General features: G+C 34.0%; 1 pseudogene across 1 annotated transcript; it reads left to right on the forward strand.

Moving 5' to 3' along the window:
- Nucleotides 1-425: 425 nt before the first annotated feature.
- On the forward strand, nucleotides 426-2195 carry LOC149571653 (rust resistance kinase Lr10-like; annotated as a pseudogene). The gene is made up of 4 exons (XR_016360255.1): nucleotides 426-432; nucleotides 531-677; nucleotides 834-878; nucleotides 977-2195. The product of XR_016360255.1 is annotated as a rust resistance kinase Lr10-like (transcript).
- Nucleotides 2196-19469: the final 17274 nt, after the last annotated feature.

Raw genomic sequence — 19469 nt, forward strand, 5'->3', positions numbered from 1 at the left:
CTTTAGATCTCCTTTGCAACACTTTTTTCTCTTTTAGTTCACTTAACAAATTAACATTCACAGAACTTCAATCCAGCTCCATAATGGGCAGCCTTCTCACAACAGCAGCCTTATTCACAAGACATTAGCAATCATATCACAATCTTTCACTCCACATCTTTCAATTAGAATATTTCACTCATTGCTCTCTCAAGACTTTTGGATCATTTACCATAAGCTCTGATACCATGATGAAAATTACAGCACGACACAACAAAGAAATGAAACAAGAGAGAAAGTCATAGAGAGGAGAAGCCATGGAGAAACCCAGAAAATGGGCTCTACTGAACACAGGCCCAGTCCATTATATTTATAGAGAAATATATATTAAATGCCATTTACACTGTAGGAAGAGTTAGCTAGAATATTAATGAAAGGCAGTTGGAATGGACGGTGGAAGATGGCTGCACATGTTGCATGTGTGTTTCTAGAGAGTTCTTTGGTCTGTGCCGACCAAGCCTGAGATAATTAATTTAACATCTAACATTTAGCACATTGGGATATTACAGCAAACCCGTTGTTTCAGAAGTGTAGCAATTGTGAATCAAGCGGTGGTCATTGTGGGTATGATATTTCCAATCCAAAGAACTTCCTTTGCGTTTGTGGGAATGAGTCCTATCCAGATCAATGCTCAACATGTATTTGGTTTCGAAACTCTCTACATTTGTATCTTAGCACTTAATCAGGCTAAGTTTTCTTACAATTTGAAGAAATAACATATGAAAGTGTATTATCTGAGCTAGTTCAATAATTTATTTGTTTCCTGTCTGATAAGATTTACGGTATTTGAATAGGCCAGAGATCAAATCAGGGAACTATAACAGACAAAACTATAACAGGTAAGAACCAAGAAACCCTTTTGTGCGAGTTTAAAAAAAAGTTCAAATTCTATCGTTTGGTGGAATCAGTAATCCATATTACTACTCATGAATTCCAGGAATAGCTATTGGGGCAAGTGCTTTCATAATGGTAGTAGCCCCATTTCTTATTATTGTGTATCGAAAGAAAGCCTATTTCAAATGGAGCCAAACATGCGGTGGAACCGAACCGATGAATTCAGGGTCTGTTGTGAAAGTGGAGAATTTTCTCCAAAGTTACATCCATCAAATGCCGACCAGATATTCGTTCTCTTAGTTAAAGAAGATCACCAACTACTTTGCAGATAAATTGGGAGAAGGGGGATTTGGTGTGGTTTACAAAGGAAAGCTGTGCATCGGTTTGCTGGTGGCCGTTAAAGTTCTTGATCAATCGAGACAGAGTGAGAAACAGTTCATGAACGAGGTTGCAACTTTGGGAACCATTCATCACGTTCATTTGGTTCGCCTCATGGGTTACTGTTTTGAACAATTCAGAAGCGCACTTTTATATGAGTACATGGCCAATGGATCCCTAGAGAAGTTTCTATTTGCACTAAAAGGAAAATTAGAACAGACGCTCAATTGGGATCAATTGCATTTAATTGCTTTGGGAGCTGCGCATGGAATTGCTTATTTGCACCAAGATTGTAGCCGGCGCATAATTCATTTTGACATAAAGCCTCACAATATATTACTGGATGAAGATTTCATACCCAAGGTAGCTGATTTTGGTCTCGCGAAACTGTACGAAAAGGCAGAGGACCATATATCGATGACGGGAGGAAGAGGGACGCCAGGATATGCTGCGCCAGAGGTTTGGTCCAAAAATTTGGGAGCTGTGACGGACAAATCGGATGTTCACAGTTTTGGGATGGTATTAATGGAGATAGCGGGAAGGAGGAAGAACATTGAGCTTCAGGGGAGTCATTCAAGTCAATTGTATTTTCCGGAATGGGCGTTCAAAGTGATAGAGAGTGGGGAGTTGGAGAAGAGATTGAGAGAAAGAGGCAGAGGATCAGAGATGGAATTGGAAGATGAAGAGAAGGTGAGGAGAATGGCGAAAGTCGGACTGTGGTGCATTCAATACAATTCCAATGACCGGCCGTCAATGAGAAGAGTAGTCGAAATGCTGAAGGACGCGGTGGTGATGTAAGCAATCCTCCGCTACCATTCAACTCCTCGCAGTCCCCAGCAAGTGTGGCAGCAGTATCATCTTCCACCGAAATATATTCATTCGGCGTATGGAGACGCGTAGAAGAGTTTGAACGAATAATACCAATAAGAAATGATATATTATAGGTTAGGTAGCCAAATTTGTTATATAGAAATGATTACTGTATATTTCTGTTGTAAGGATCGTATCTTCTGTATACAGAAAAGAAAAATTTATATAACTTTGACTTAGTCAGCCATCTCATCTTATGGAAATATAAAAATATAAAAATCATGTGTAAACTTGTTCAACGTATTGAAACCTAACATGAATTATTCAACAAGTTTACACATGATTTTTTAATTTTTTCTTGATTGTTCATCAAAAAGAAAAAAAAAAAATTCATATCTACAAACATATTAAGTGACATAATAATAATTATTTCATATTTTTTTTTAATTAAATGTCCAATAAATTTTAATCATGTTTTCTTCATCAAAATATGAATTTACTCTTCAAGAGTTTAAGAGCATCTCCACTAAAAATATAATAAATAAAATTTGTAAGATTCCATTAGAATGTTATAACATGAAGTAAAATTACATAAAGTAAAATTTCCATAATCTCCATTTGCACAACATTGTTTTAACTATGTGCTAAAAAAAATTCAACAATCTACTTATTTTATAGTAAAATGTGATCTAAAACAACATTAAATAATGTTGATCTTAAGATTAGCAAGTGGACAAAAGGTGCTATATTCAAAATAATAATAAATTTTATTATTTTATTAATTGTACCACTATTGAAGTAAATACACAAAATAAAATTCAATAATAAAGCTTATTATTATAATAAAAATAGACTACAATATTTTTTTAAAAATAAATTTAAATTTGTTTCAATGGTAAAAATATTGAGATAATATTTTTAAATTTTATGAAATTAATCTTTTTACTTACAAATTTTTATTCTAAAAACATTCAAAATATAAAATATAATGACACTTTTTTATTAAAAAACATGAACTTTATATTATATTGAAGTAAATCACAGTGAACTTTATCAACTAAAAATATTTCACTCATTCAAGGCATTACTCTCAGTTTTAACAAAAATATGATAAAAACACTTTTAAAGTATTATGCTCATCTTTTACACTAAAAACATTTATTTAAGTATTACACTCACCTAAATATGATTTTAGGCTTTGACACTACTTGACATGCCCATCCGTCCCATCATCAAATCGTGTGGAAGTTGGCAAAGCAGCCGGACAGGGGCAAGACTTTGCACAGCTACCGATGGTGCAAATATGTTGCACCGTAGCCAGTGCCAAACAGTCTTCTCTAGCTCAATATCACTTAAAATTACACTTCAGGTTATTTTACTTATTGTATATAAAAATTTGAACGCAACAAGTGGGAGATTTGAATTCATCAAGTTTTATTCTGTTCAATATGTAGATAATGTAACATCTATTTGTAATTTTTAATTAACAATTATTTAATAGATAACAAGCATTTGTATTTCAATTGTTTCAAAAAATTAGTAGACATATTCTTTTTTCATTTTAGAATAATATACTATATAATATTGTATCTATATTACTATTTATTGACGTCAATTGTAAGATACAGTTCTTCTAGTAATTTTTGTTGATATTTTATTAGAAATTTTAATCATTCTTCATTTCTTGTTTTAGTTTGGTTTTATTACTTTACAAAATTGTTGTTGTATTGTTCATTTAATTTTCACATAGTTTGTTCCAAGTATTACTATATCAGGAGTCGACTCCTAAGTATTACTATATCAGGAGTCGACTCCTATGTGTGTGATAAGTATGAGTTTTTTCATAATGAATATTTTTGTCTTTGAAATTTTAGTTGGATAAAATAAGCTATAGATCACCAGTTATGGTAGATTTTGCTAGCATATTGAATGTCAACAAAATAAGGCTCAATGTTTAGAAGACATTAAAATTTTGTGTAAATGTTTCTTCATATTAGTTGATATTTCTCAATATATATATGTCAAGATAAAAATTAAAAAACTAGCGTTGATATCTTTATAAATCTATCTAGAAGACTTTGAGAGATATCGATCTTGAATCATCTATTTCAATAAATGAGACTAGGCAGTGTTGGTAGCTTCTTTCAGATGACCCTATATATAATTATATATTGGATATTGTGTGTGTGTGTGTGTGTGTGTGTGTGTAGCAACGATTGAATGTTTATTATATTAATGATCTAATTAACAAATAGACATGTCCCATTCATCAAACATGTCTCTTTATGGTTTATTCTTGATTAAAATAAGAGGTCACTTGCATTTGGAGAACACATAACAAATACATGGCAATGGTTAGTATATTTGTAGCAATCCTAAAAATCCAACATGGTATCAGTGCATGCTACAAATGTATGGTTAAAGGCATGATAGATAGTTTCAAATTTTACAAATTTGGCATAAAATAGTTGGCCTTTTAGAAACTTGGTATATAATAGTTAAGCTTACAGTCATCAAATAGGCTATGGACCAGACAAGGGGAGAACATTTGATTGATTTATTAACAAATATAAATAAAAACAAAAAAAGGAGATTTTGATAGCCAGTAAGGCTTTAATGTTAAAGATCTCATGAAGATATAATAGAGGTCAAACATAAAAATAAGAGATGCTATTGAAGGGGGAATTGGACAATACAACTAACTAGAAGATTAAAAGGAGACCATTCTAGGAAATAATGGGACCAAACATTACAATGCAACATCCATTTATCTAATCAATAGGTTGATAATACATGAAGACAAAGGTCAACAAATCAGAATTTGAAAAGTCAATGTTACTAGCATCTTAAGAATTGTGTATAGAGAGTTTGATTCATGGTCCTTCCTTAAATAGATGGAACTTATACTCTATTATGTGATAGACATATAAGAGTAGTTGGGCATCAACATTCAATGACATCCATCAGTAATTAAGATAGGATTATAGACCAACCGAATCATAAATGAGGTGTCACATTCAATGAGATATTTAAGGAGATAAAGTGGTAGCGAAATAAAAACATAAGTAGTAGAATATATCTAAAGAAATGACATCCCTCTCATTCTCATGTACTAATATATACATCCAATCATAACCTACAATTTGAATTAGATTCATATATTTGGACTTCAATAAATATTGGAGGTAGATATAACTGATAAGGATTATGCATCTACACATGATGCCTCAATACAATGGCCTTGGCAATCTAACATTCTTAATCATCGACTTGCTAAGTAGGAAGCCTCCATAGACAACAACTCTGTATTAAGACAACCCTTATTCAAACAACTTAAATGAAATATTTTTGGGTAATGCAAGATTTCTCTTACACCTAGGATGCTCCTGCATCAGGCAACCAAGTTAATTTGAGAAGTCACCACATCTCGGGTGTTAAGAGGAAAACCAAGATGGTTAACCTCCTCTCTTGCTAGCCATGATGAATCTTCTACTGGCCTCCCTTTGCATTTGACTAGGTATTCTTCATGATTTTTGTTCATAGTATTTTTTCCAACTTGACTATCTAGTATCTCCTCAATCTCCTTTGTAGCTAAACTATATATTAGAATGCTCCACTGCACTTTTGCAACTTCATCTCCATCACCTCCTTCATAATACTCTATCAAATCTAAAATGTTAAATATTGGTGAAATATTCAATTTAGTAGGCAACTCCACTTCATAAGAATTTTCAAAATCATGCCTTTTTCACTATCTTGCATAGTACAAACTTCTTCATTTTCAACTTATAATATGTACCCATTGCAAAATGCTCCTTTATCAAATGAACCATGACTTCATCTCCAATTTGGAATTATTTATACCTCCTTCTAACATTTGCCTTATCTTTATACTATGTATTCATCTTAATAATATGCTTCCTCGCCTCCTCATGGATATTCTTCAAATGTTCAACAAATTCTTTTCCTTCAGCAGTACTTATTTCTCCTTTATCTAATTACCTCAATTTATAAGTATTTCAGTGACATCTACCATATACAATCTAGAATGGCAATTTATCAATACTATTATTAATAGAATTATTATATGCAAATTCTGTCTGTGGTAAAATTAGATCTCATCCCTTTGGTTTATCTCCAACCAAGCATCTTAGCAAATTCCCCAAACTCCTATTCACCACCTCTGTTTGTCCATCAGCCCCCGAATAATGTGATGAAGTGAACTTCATATTTGCCTTCAATTTCTTCCACAATGTATGCTAGAAATACCCAACAAATTTAGTATCTTAATCTAAAACTATACTCTTTGGTAGACCTTGCAATCTCACCACTTCTTTGATAAACAACTCTGCCACATGAACAACAACACAAATCTTGTTGCAGGGAATGAAATGTGTCATCTTTGAAAGCTTGGAAATTGCCACAAAAATAGAATCATGCCCTTGTTGAGTCCTTGGTAATCCAAGAATGAAGTCCTTGATGATATCCTCCCACAGGTTCTCTAGTATAGGTAATGGCTAATATAACCCCATATTCAGCTTTACTAGCATCTAACATACTCTACAACTCTGCACAAACTTCTTGACATCTTGGTGCAATTGTGGCTAGTAATAATTCTTAGCAACCAAAGCAATGGTCTTATCTCTCCAAAAATATTTTGCCAATCCTCCACTATGATTCTCCTTAATTTTATTCTCCCTTATAGAATTTATAGGAATGCAGAACTAACTTCTTTTGAACATCATAGCATCTTGGATTATGAAATCCAACTACTTTGTCCTATCAAGTGCAACAGATCTTGTACAATCTTCCCAAGCTTCTCCAAAATTAGGATCTTAAGATGGATATAAATTACTAAGTTCCTTGGACCTAACCACCTCAATCTGCATCTATGTCAGTAAAATTTATCTTCTACTAAGAGTATCCACAACTCTATTAGACTTGCCACTCCTGTGTTTCAAAATAAATGTATAACTCTACAAAAACTCAACCTCAACCCACTTCAAATGCCTTGGCTTCAATTTTCCTTGACTATTCAAATATTGCAAAGCTTGATGATTAGTTTACAAAAAAAACTCCTTACGAAGAAGATAGCATATCCACTTCTTCAATGCTTAAACTATGACATAAAATTCTTGATCATAAACAAAATATTTTATTTTTTCATCATTAAACTTCTCACTTAAATAAAAAACATGTATGCCTTCTTGGCTCAAAACAACTCCTATTGCAATACCACTAGCATCATAGTCTACTTGAAACACCTTGTTAAAATTTGGAAGTGCTAAAACAAGTTGCTCTATAACTTTTTGCTTCAATAGATTAAAACTCTTATCTTCTTCTATAGTTCACTTAAATTCTTTCCTATCTCCTCTCATTCTTTTAATCAAGGGTCCACAAATACTAGTAAAATATTTTATGAACTTTTTGTAAAAACTATCAATTCCATGAAAATAATATCTTACCTCTATAGCACTCTTTGGAGTAGGTCATTCAAGGATAGCCTTCACTTTCTCTGGGTCTATTTTCATACATTTTTCTGAGACTACAAATCCTAGGTACACCAACTCCTTTAGAAAACTATACTTCTTTAGGTTTATCAACAACTTTTCTTCCCTCAACTTATCAATTTTTTTTGAATATACATCAAATTCTCCTCCGATTTCTTACTAAAGATCAATATATCATTTAGGAAAGAGATGAAAAACTTACCCAAAAACTCCTTTAGTACCTCATTCATGAGCCTCATGAATGTGCTCAGTGCATTGGTTAGCCCAAAAGTCATGACAAACAAATCATCTAGTCCTTCCCTTGTCTTGAACACAATCTTCCACTCATCTCCTTTTCTTATGTGAATCTAATGGTACCCACTCTTTAGATCTATCTTTGTGAAATACACAACTTCACTCAAGTAGTCTATAATATCATCCATTTATGGTAATGGAAACCTATACTTTATTTTTATCTTATTGATAGCTCTAAAATCTGTACACATCATCCATTCTCCATTCCTCTTTGATGCTAATACTGCTGGTATAATGCATGGACTCAAACTCTCTTGAATCAACCCCTTATGCAACAACTCATGTACTTGTTTATCTCTTCACTTTCTGCTAGTGTCATTCTATGTGTTGCCTTGTTTGGAAAATTGGCTCTCAAAATCAAATCCATCTAGTGACCAATCTTCCTCACTGGGGGTAATCCATCAGGTGCATTATTGGACACAATATTAGGAAACTCTCCTAACAAATCTGCAACTTTTTTAGGTACCTCCTCTACTTCTTCTTTACTATCTTTTGGGATTATAGAAAAATAATATATGTTCATGCTTCATACCTTGGAGAAAATCCTTTCCATCAAAAAAACATATTCTTGTAGCACTACATACCTTTTCTTCTTTCTCTTTCAATGGCTTCAACTTATGTTTCACTCCATCCTCTATCAGGGTGTATGTATTTTCTCACCCATCATGTACAACATGTCTTTCAAACTTCCATGAGCTACCCAAAAACGTATGACATATGTCCATAGGTATGGGTTACCATGATTTCAGTCCCCTATATTTTTCAAACTTCTAGGATTAGGGTTGATTCAATGTGATTTCTTGTTTGGGTCTAGTTTTCCATTTGGGGCTTCTTCTCTCATCTCTTTCTAAAGTTTACCTAGGTGGGAATCAATCAAGTCAAAGTGCATTCAAGTCCTACTAGGTGATTTAGGTGGGAGGGTAAGTATCAATCCATTCTCGGATGAGAGGGATGCAATTCTAGTTCTCTGAGAATTTCTATCTTCACAGTCAAAGGTCTCTATCTAAAGGAGAAAAAAATCTAAAAGGAGAGATCACATTACATTCATAGTAGATAGCAAATAAAATCATCACAATTGAAGCTTAGGACCAATGCACAGATCATAGGAACATCATAGGAGCAAGAAAAATCAGATTGAATGTAGGAGAAGCAAATGAATCCTTGGAAAAGGAGAAAGAACCTAGTCAAAGGTGGTATGACTCTTTTGAAATCCAATTGATGGCTTATATTTAATCCACACATCTATGTTGCAAAGTTGACAAGTCAAATGGCCTAGAGGTTAAGTTCAGATCATCAGATGAAGACCAGATCGATGGGTGGTTTTTTAAGATGAAATTGTAAGTATTCAATGGTGCATATCTTCAGTTGTTAGATCTTAAAAGATTAATGCTTATCACATGTTTGTTGGTAGTTAAAGTTCACTTGAAGTTAGTGTTATGACATAGAGAAAATATGTATTCACATCTTTGCAAAGAGTTAAGAGTAACCCATGGTTGGGGTACAAAAATAGTGTAAATCTTGCATTCATAGCTTCATGGGATTAAATTTAGAGTTAATATTTCAATTCATGAAGTCATGAAAGGAAACCATGGAGTTGAATTTTAATCAATTGCAACATTGCACAAGGTTAATGCTAATCTCTAGTCTGGGTAGTGAAGTGATAAAGAAATGTCATCACATGGTAGTAGGTGGTTAAAGGCAACCCAAAGTTAAGGTAGAAAAATGGAAAAATACATTGATCATGATATCATAGGGTTAAAGTTAAGCTAAGATTTCAAGTCACGATCTAGCAAAAGTGATAATGATTAAACATTAAACAATGATCCCAACATCACACATAGTTAGCTAAACTTTCATATTAAGTTGCGAAGTGGAAAAAGTATATAAATTGCATCATCACACCATGTTAATGTTGAACCTCAAAGAAGACTATGAAGCTATGAGAGACAACAATGATTAAGTAAAAAGGTCATCGCAACATCACAAGAGATAAAGGTGCTAACTGATTAACAGTTGTGAAGAGGTAATGTGGTTAGATTCAAAGGTTTCACTACTTCACAGGTTTGAAATAATAGGTAATTTTAATGTTGCAAAGGCATGATTATTGTTAGTGTGCAGTCATTACTACTTCACTATAGTTAGTAGGATTGAGACATGTTAAGTTGCAAAGAGGTGATAAGGAATTTAGTAATCGAATGATTGAAAGAAGCAACATCTAGTTTTCTAATAAAGTAATAAAGAGCTAACCACAATATTTAAAATCTAATCTTTTTCATCGTCACAGGTAGTTAACATGAGTCAATTTGTATCTAGTAGTTGTGAAGCCATTATGCAATTAATTGTTTGAGCCATCAGTGTTTTGCAGTTAGAAGAAATGTTAAGTCTTGAACTGTAGTAAAGATGTGACATGGAAAAAGGAGATAGCAATCAGTCATCAAGTTTTTAATGATCAACCAATCTCATTTTCCCACTTTATAAAGTTACACAAGAAATAACCAAAGCGAGAGAGTCAACATTTGACATGTGGAAATGGTGGGACTAGAGTTAGTTGTAGTCCACAAAAAGGAATGCTTTTGGAAAAAAGTTTTCTAGATGGCACACTTGGGTTGGTTGGAGTTCCTTACTATTATAAAAGACATTTAGCTTATGGAAGTTGTTGATCAAAATTAGATCAATGCATATTGCTTTCCCACTTTTCAAAGATGCATGAAGGATAACCAATGCTAGAAAATGAGTGTTGCACACATATACATAGAGGGACCCATCAAGGAATTCATTAACAAATAAGATCATGATCGTTGATTCAAGATCGATGATTAGAATTAAATCTTAATGTGACCATTGAAATACAAATTACATGGATTGGGCACTAACAATAGAATATGAAAGAAATGAAGACTTTTGTAGGATTTTTGAAGTCATTTGAAGATAAATAGTCAATAGGTGTTCTTAGAGGTGCCATGGGATCATAATCATTTCTTAGAAAGATGCCACACATCTATACCATGCTACTAATTAGATATTTTCTTGTTTTCTTTCTATTATGTGACTGTTGCACTGCCCAAATTAAGGAATGACAAGAGGAAAGCTATATATGTAATTTTCTAAGTTAATAGAAGGAATCAACAATTTTATGCAACTTCTCCCCCTATATTTCTAGATATTGAGTGAGAATCAAGAGGTTGTATGAAATGGAGGATTTGATTGATATTTGCAACAAGCTCTTGTCTGGTCTTAATTTCATTTGTGATCAACATTTCTAATGTTTTGTTTATTGTCTACTCTAGCTGAGCTAACCATGCATAGTAAAGTAGTCTCTATGGGATTGTAGGATAGATTTATTTGAAGCTAGTAATATCTTACTAGATTCTATTTTAGTAGAGGGTTATCAGTTGAGGTGGATTCCATTTCATCTTTCATGTGCATCTCTTCTCTCTCCCTAGATTAAATTCCAGTCGGACTAATCTACATTTAGATTAGAGTAGGAGTAGTATTAGAAGGGCTTTAACATAACTTGTGATATCCATTACACTAGGTGTTATAGGTTGCCCAAATCTATTTGTGCCTTGGGTATTTTTAGTTATGAGAATCCTAGTTTATCCTCTTCTACTCTCAGGTTAAGAGCATACCCCCATCCCAATGATCTATTAAAGACACAATTCATTGCACATCTTGCATATAAGGAAGTTGTACATTATAATTCAAAGGGAATTGATATAACACATACACTGATCCATTTGCTTGTGGCATCATTTGTTTCCCCACATTTTGGGCATTTGGAGTCAAGGTAAATCCAAGCTAGCAAGAGGGACAACTGTTAACCAATAGTTTTTGTCAATTCCATTGGTGATCAGAATCAAAGACTAGTGCTTGGTTTCTCATTTTCAGAAATCTAAAGGTATCTTCCCTAGGATGAAGAATTGCAACTTTGTATGAAGGACATGTTCCCTTTGGTCTGAAAAGGTCTAGTGTAACTCAATGACCATGCAAATTCAATGACTAGGAGAAGGCCAAGGCCTAAGCCCACTCTCCAAGAACCCAATGAGATTACTAACAAGCTATTACAAGAGCTTGTGCTTCTATATAAAGAAAACATCTCCCATGTCATCCAAAAGAATATCAACATTCAAGATGATCATGTTTCTGCATCCCTATGGAAATGTGTCTGCTCTAGATTCTACAAGTTGAAATAAATGCAAAGAGAGGAGTTGAGGTTGAAGCTCATTCCTACCCTTGAAGAACTTCATGCCACAAATGACAAGGTTTTTCATGAACTTTTTGACCAGTATAGAGAGAGCATCTACTATGAAACTCAAGAAAACATCAACATAAAAGATGATCATATGTCAAAGATGTTTTAGAACCACATCTGTGCATGTTTCCAAAGAATTCGGGACCTAGAAGGAAGTGAAAGAAGTAAGCTAAAACAAGTATAGATTGTTGAACATAAAAAACCCTTTGTAAGGTTAGGTGAGTCTATTTCATATGGTTTTCAACTATTTAAAGAGAAGATGAACGTTCCTAATGTGAACACTAAGGATAGGCAAATGCCTGAGCCCACTCTTGAAGAACTCCACATAACTAAGGACAAGGTATTTTAGCAGCTCTTGTTGAATCTTGTAGAGAGCCTCAATAGAGGAGATGATCCCAAAGTAGGGATGATATAGGGCCACCTCTGCAACTGATTCCATAAGTTGAAGGATGAACAAAAGGATAAGATAAAGGAGCTAAAGCTAAAGATAACATCTACACTTGATCATGAAGCCCCTATGGTAATGTCACTTGATTCTTGTTCTCATATTATTGTAGTCTATACTAGACAAGAGGTTATTCTTGGTGCTACAAATCAAGATGACAATACTCCATCAGAGTCCTTTGAAGAAGAATCTTTCGATGATCATCTTCCTACACGAGCATTCCACTTGTGACCTTCCAATAGCTAAAAATTTGACTCCTATTGAAGAAAGAATCAATGAAGTTCATTATGAAGAATGGTTGTATCAAAATGAGGAGGAACTTCATGAACCCACTAGTAAGATTCTTATCCTTGATAAAGATGTGATTGACGAAAAGAGTCCTGAGATCAACTGTTAGTCTTTAGGAGAATTAGTTCCATTGGTAGACACAACCTTTTCTTATAGTAAGTAAGATGAGATTGTCTATGTGTTCCTGTCAACCCTCAAAATGGAGGAACCCTCTTAAATGACCCAACTATGGAACTAAATCTTGAAGAAAGGCCATTAGCTTGTGAGTCTCTAGTTTCTGTGCATTCAAATTGTGTAAGTAGTAATGATACATCGAAAGATGGAAGTGATGAAAATGATATGATATATGAGGATGATTTAGTTCATCAAAGAAATAACGTGGAATCTTCCTATTGTTACAAGTAGGAATCCTACTTAGAGAGAAAAATCAATTGTGAAGGAAAGGATCCTACTTCAGTAAATCAGTAAGTGGATTCACTTGAGTATCTTTTGCTATTGGTTTCATAAGATGAGATTCATATCACCTTTGTAAATATGTTAAGTTAGGGGTGTGTGTGTGTGTGTGTGTTTAGTTGTTTTTCTTTCCTTTCCCTTTTTCTATGTGTTTCCTTTCTCTTTTTGTTGGCTTCCCTATTTCCCCACCACCCAAATGCATAGCATCTCCTTGTACTACTTTAGACTCTGCAACCCAATGGACTAAGCATTGATCTTTTCTATTTGGTATTTTCTATAATAAAGGAAGTAGGTAGTCTATTGATGTGTGTTTTTTTGCCAAAATTTTTGTGAAACTAGAGATTGCTAGGTTCCTGCATAGGCACTGGCATGCCTAATTCCCCAGTTAGAGCCAACTTTTGCCATGATTTTAGTTCCCTTTTCAAACTTCTAGGATTAGGGTTGAGTCAATGTGAATTATTTTTTGGGTCTAGTTTCCCATTTAGGGCTTCTTCTATCATCTCTTCCCTAAGTTTACCTAGGTGGGAATCAATCAAGTCAAAGTTCTTTCAAATCCTACTAGGTGATTTAGGTGGGAGGATAAGTATCAATCCATTCCTAGATGAAAGGGAAGGAGTTCTAGTTCTCTGAGAATTTCTAACTTCATGGTCAAAGGTCTCTATCTAAAGGTGAAAAATAGCTAAAAGGAGAGATCAAAATACATTTAAAGTAGATGGTGACTAAAAGCATCAAGATAAAAGCTCAGGACCAATGCATAGATCATAGGAACATCATAGGAGCAAGAGAAATTGGATTGAATGTAGGAGAACCAAATGAATCCTTTGGAAAAGGTGAAAGAAGCTGGTCAAAGGTGGTATGACTCTTTTGAAATCTAATTGATGGGTCCAAAGCTATGAGAGATAATAGTGGTTAAGTCAAATGGTCATCACAACATCACAAGAGATAAGGGTGTAATTGATTAACAGTTACGAAGAGGTGACATGGTTAGATTCAAAGGTTTCTCTACTTTGTAGGTTTGATATAATAGTTAATTTTAATGTTGTGAGGGTACAATTATGGTTAGTGTGTAGTCATCACTACTTTACTGCAATTAGTAGGATGGAGATATGTTAAGTTGTGAAGAGGCGATAAAGAATTCAATAATCAAATGAGCTAAGTTATCAAAAGAAGCAGCATCTAGTTTTTTGATAAAGTGATAAAGAGCTAACCATAGTAGTTCAGACCTGATCTTTCACATCATTGTAAATAATTAAGAGATGAGTCAATTTGTATCTAGAGTTTGTGAAGCCTTGATGCAATTAATTGTTTGAGTCATCATTGTTTCATGGCTAGAAAAAATGTTAAGTCTTGAGCTACAACAAAGATGTGACATGGAAAGAGGAGATAGTAGTTAGCCATCAAATTTTTAAGGATCAATGACTATCTCTTTCTCTCTTTCTAAAGTTGTATGAGAAATAACCAAAGCAGGAAAGAAAGCATCTGACACATGGAAATGGTGGGACCAGACTTAATTAGGGCCAAAAAGGGGAATGCTTCAAAAAAAGTTGTCTAGATGGCACACTTGGGTTGGTTGGAGTTCCTAACTATTATAAAAGACCTTTAGTCTATGGAAGTAATTGATCAAAATTAGATCAATGTCTATCGCTTTCCTAATTTTCAAAGATACGTGAAGGATAACTAATGCAAGAAAATGAGCATTGGACATGTGTATGTATAGAGGGACCCATAAATGAAGTCTTTAATAAATAAGATCATGATCATTGATTCAAGATCAACGATTAGAATTCAAACTTAATTTAACCATTGAAATATGAATTACATGGATTGGGTGCCAACAACAGAATATGAAAGAAATGAATATTTTGATAGTATTTTCGAAGTCAGTTGAAGATAAATAGCCACTAGGTGTTCTCAGAGGTGCCATGGGATTAGAATCATTGCCGAGAAAGATGCTACGCATCTATACCATGCTACAGATTAGATATTTTCATGTTTTCTTTCTATTGTATGACTATTGCATTGCCCAAATTGAGGAATGACAAGGGGGCCCTATATATGTAATTTTCTAAGTTAATAGAAGGAATTGACAATTATATGCAACTTCTCCCCCTCTATTTCCAAATACCGAAAGAGAGTCAAGAGGTTGTATGAAATGGAGAATTTGATTGATATCTACAACTATTTCTTGTGTGGTCTTAATTCCATTTGTGATCAGCATTTGTAATGTTCTTTTTATTCTCTCTTTTAGTTGAGCTAACCATGCATAGTAAAGTAGCATCTATGGGATTTTAGGATAGATGTATTTGAAGCTGGTGATATCTTACTAGATTCCATTTTAGTGGAGGGTTATAAGTTAAGGTGGATTCCATTTCATCTTTCTTGTGCATCTCTACTCTCTCCCTAAATTACATTTCAATAGGACTAATCTAAATTTAGATTAGAGTATGAGTAGTATTAGAAGGGCTTTAAGGTAACTTGTGATATCCATTCCATTAAGTGTTATAGGTTGTCCAAATCTATTTCTTCCTTGGGTGTTTTTAGTTATGAGCATCCTAGTTTATCCTCTTCTACTCTCAGGTTAAGAGACTAACCTCATCCCAATGATCTATTAAAGACACAATTCATTGTATATCTTGCATATAAGGGAGTTATACCTTATAATTCAATGGGAAGTGATATAACACATACACTAACCTATTTGTTGGTGACATCCTTTATTTCCTCACATTCAAGGCATCTAGAGTCAAGGTAATGCCAAGTAAGCAAGAGGGAAAAACTGTTAACCAACAGTATGATATTAGAAACACCTCATCCTAGTAGCTTCCAATCTTGAATTTCAGTAGGCACTACTCAGTGACCATAACCTTGTGGTCATTTTGTACCCAGGCAATATGATATGTATGCGGGTGTTTTAGACTCTTTAGATTTAACTTTGTGACCATCTTTTCTAAAACTAGAATATCAAGACTTCCACCATCAATGATCACATCACAATACTTATCTTCACATTTGAACCTTGTGTGAAACAAGCTCCTTCTTTGATCAGGTTCATTCTCACCACTCAGTATGACTCTTCTATTAACTAGGGATTCTACTCTTTTAACATCTTTAGAATGTGATAATTGGACATCTTCATCAACATGCCCAACTATTAGGATTAATCTCAGATAGAAATAATAGTTACATGCAAATATAACCAATATCAAAAAATAATAGATCGAACATAAGAGAACATAAGACACCAAGATTTAATGTGGTTCACCCAATCCTTAGGCTATGTCCACCAACAACAAGCTCAATATAATTATGATCCAATGATTACAACCTGATTATAACCTATAATCCCTTACAACTCAATACCATTGCAAGAACCAATTTTTGCATCACACCTTATGGAAATCCCTAACCCTAAGCCTTTTTATACAATTTTTTTCCACTTAGAAAATTAGGGATAGAATAATAGAAAAATAGTAGCTGATGCCTTTTACAATATAAGGTCATTTTTGGCTTTAGGGGCATTTCCCCTCAACCCCACCCTGTACTGTGATAGGGAGCATAGCTAGGGCACTACCCTAGGACTCTAAAGGGGTACTGCCCCTTGACCTTTTCTTGGTGGTGCTACCCCCAAACCTTCATAGAAATAATCTGGAGGGAAACCACACTTAATAAACCTCTAAGTCTAATTAGGCTCCACATTACAACAATCTCCCACTTGGAGATTAGTCAAACTCCACAATAAAAACTTCCCACTTGGAAACTAATCATAACACTTCTAAACATGTAGCTCCCTCTAGAATATTAAACCACCTGGGATTTTGTTGTTCTTTTATTTTTTTCAGTCTAGAAGACCAACCAAAGTTGAAGAGGAGTTCAACTTCTCCCTTGTCACTACATTTGTAAACATATATGTTGGATTGTCACTTGTATGTATCTTCTCTAGCTTTAACTATTCATCATCCAAAGCTAACCGAATGAAATGGTACCACAACTATATGTGTTTTGTCTTTGAATGCGGAGTTGAATTCTTTACAAGATGAATGTCACTCTAACTATCTATAAACAAATAATTATCCTTCTAATGGTGTCCCAATTCTTCTATGAAGATCTAAAGCCATATCATCTCCTTGGTTTCCTCTATAGTAGCAACATACTCTACCTCTATAGTGGATAAAGCATTAACCTTTTGTAACTGAGAAACCCAACTCACTATTTCTCCACCAATACTAAATACATAACCTATAGTACTTCACCTAGTATCAATATCCCCTTCCAAATATGAGTCAACATATCCCTATAAATCAGTAGTAGAGCCCTCAAAATGTAGACACTTATTGGATGTTCCTCTCAAATATTTGAGAATCCATTTAACTACATTCCAATGCTCATGCCCTAGATCACTCATGTACCTACTAACAACTCCCACTACATGTACAATATCTAGCTTTGTACATACCATAGTATACATCAAACTTCCTACTACTGAAGCATATGGTACCTTAAACATCTTTCCCTCCTCTTCTTGTGTCTTAGGATACATCTCCTTAGTCAACTTCGAATGACCAAGTAAAGGTGTGCAGATAACTTCAGCATTCTCCATAGAGAAATGTTGCAACACCTTTTCAATAAAATTAGCCTGAGATAAAGTCAATTTCCTATTATTTCTATCTCTACAAATCTTCATACCAAGGATTTATTTTTTTGCCCCCTAATACTTAATAGAAAATGCATGTGCTAATTGGTGTTTCAACCCCTTAATGCGATCCAGGTTGGACCCAACTACATGCATATCATTACCATATAAACTTAAAATAATGTAACTTGTCATTATCCAACCTCTTAAAATAAACAAAATGATCTAAATGATACCTATTATATCCATGCTCATGCATAAACCTGTCAAATTTTAGATACCATTGCCGAGGTGCTTGCTTCAAGCCATATAAACTTTTCTTCAATCTGCACACTAAGTTCTCCTTACCTTTGAACTTAAATCCCTATGGCTATGCCATATATATCTCTTCATCCAAATCACCATGAAGGAAGGTTGTTTTAACATCATTCTGCTCCAAATGCAAATATTCAGTAGCCACAATACTTAAAATAGTGCAAATAGAAGTCATTTTAACAACAAGAGAGAATATCTCATCAAAATCAAAGCTCTTTTTCTGTGCAAATCCTTTTACCACTAACCTAGCTTTAAATATTTTTTTACCTCTATCCTATTCTTTTAGCCTACAAATCCATTTATTCTGTAAAGTTATTTTACCTACAGGAAACTTGTATAAATCCCATGTCTTATTTTGCAACAAAGAGTCCATTTCTTCTTTCATTACAAACTCCCACTAAATCTTTGTATCCACCTACATAGATTCATCATAACATTTAGGTTCACCAACATCAGTAAGTAAAATGGAATACAATGAAGGAGAAAATCTAAAATTCACTGGGGTGTGTGGTATTTGTTTTGCAGTTGTTACACACCATGAGGAATTGTTGGAACATCATCTTTGGGAGTATCATCCAACACTACATAATCATCTTCTTTCTTCTCATGTTGCTACAACAAATCTTTTTACAACACTTTCTCATTGAATATGACACCCCTGCTCCTTACAATTTTATGATTTTTAAAATCTCAAAGCCTATAACCAAATTCATTAATGCCATATCCAAGAAGTATATTTCCAGCTTGGTTCTATTTTCAGAATTCATATGAGCAAATGCTTCACAACTAAAGGTTTAGAGAAAAGAATAACTCATGCCTTCTTACCCGTCCATGCTTACTCTAGAATACCACAACCCAAAGGAGTAGAGGGACCTCTATTAATCAATTATACAACAATATTGATAGCCTCTTCCCACATGTTTTAGGGCAACCCTACATGTAACCTTATGCTTCTTGCATGCTCCATTGTAGCCCTGTTTATGTGTTGAGCCACTCCATTTTCCTATGGAGTCCTTGGAATAGTTTTCTATCTATGAATACCATTAGTGGAGCAATAATCTTCAAATTGATGACTGCAATATTAACCACCATTATTAGATCTAAGACATTTTAATTTCTTACCAGTCTCATTTTCAACCAAGCATTTTTATTTCTTAAAAGTTTGAAATAAATTAGATTTCTGTCTAAGAAAATAAACCCATACTTTTCTAGTCACATTAT

Source organism: Cupressus sempervirens, chromosome 2 (genome assembly GCF_028749045.1).
Source record: "Cupressus sempervirens isolate cs-2001-9-10 chromosome 2, ASM2874904v1, whole genome shotgun sequence".
NCBI lineage: Eukaryota > Viridiplantae > Streptophyta > Pinopsida > Cupressales > Cupressaceae > Cupressus > Cupressus sempervirens.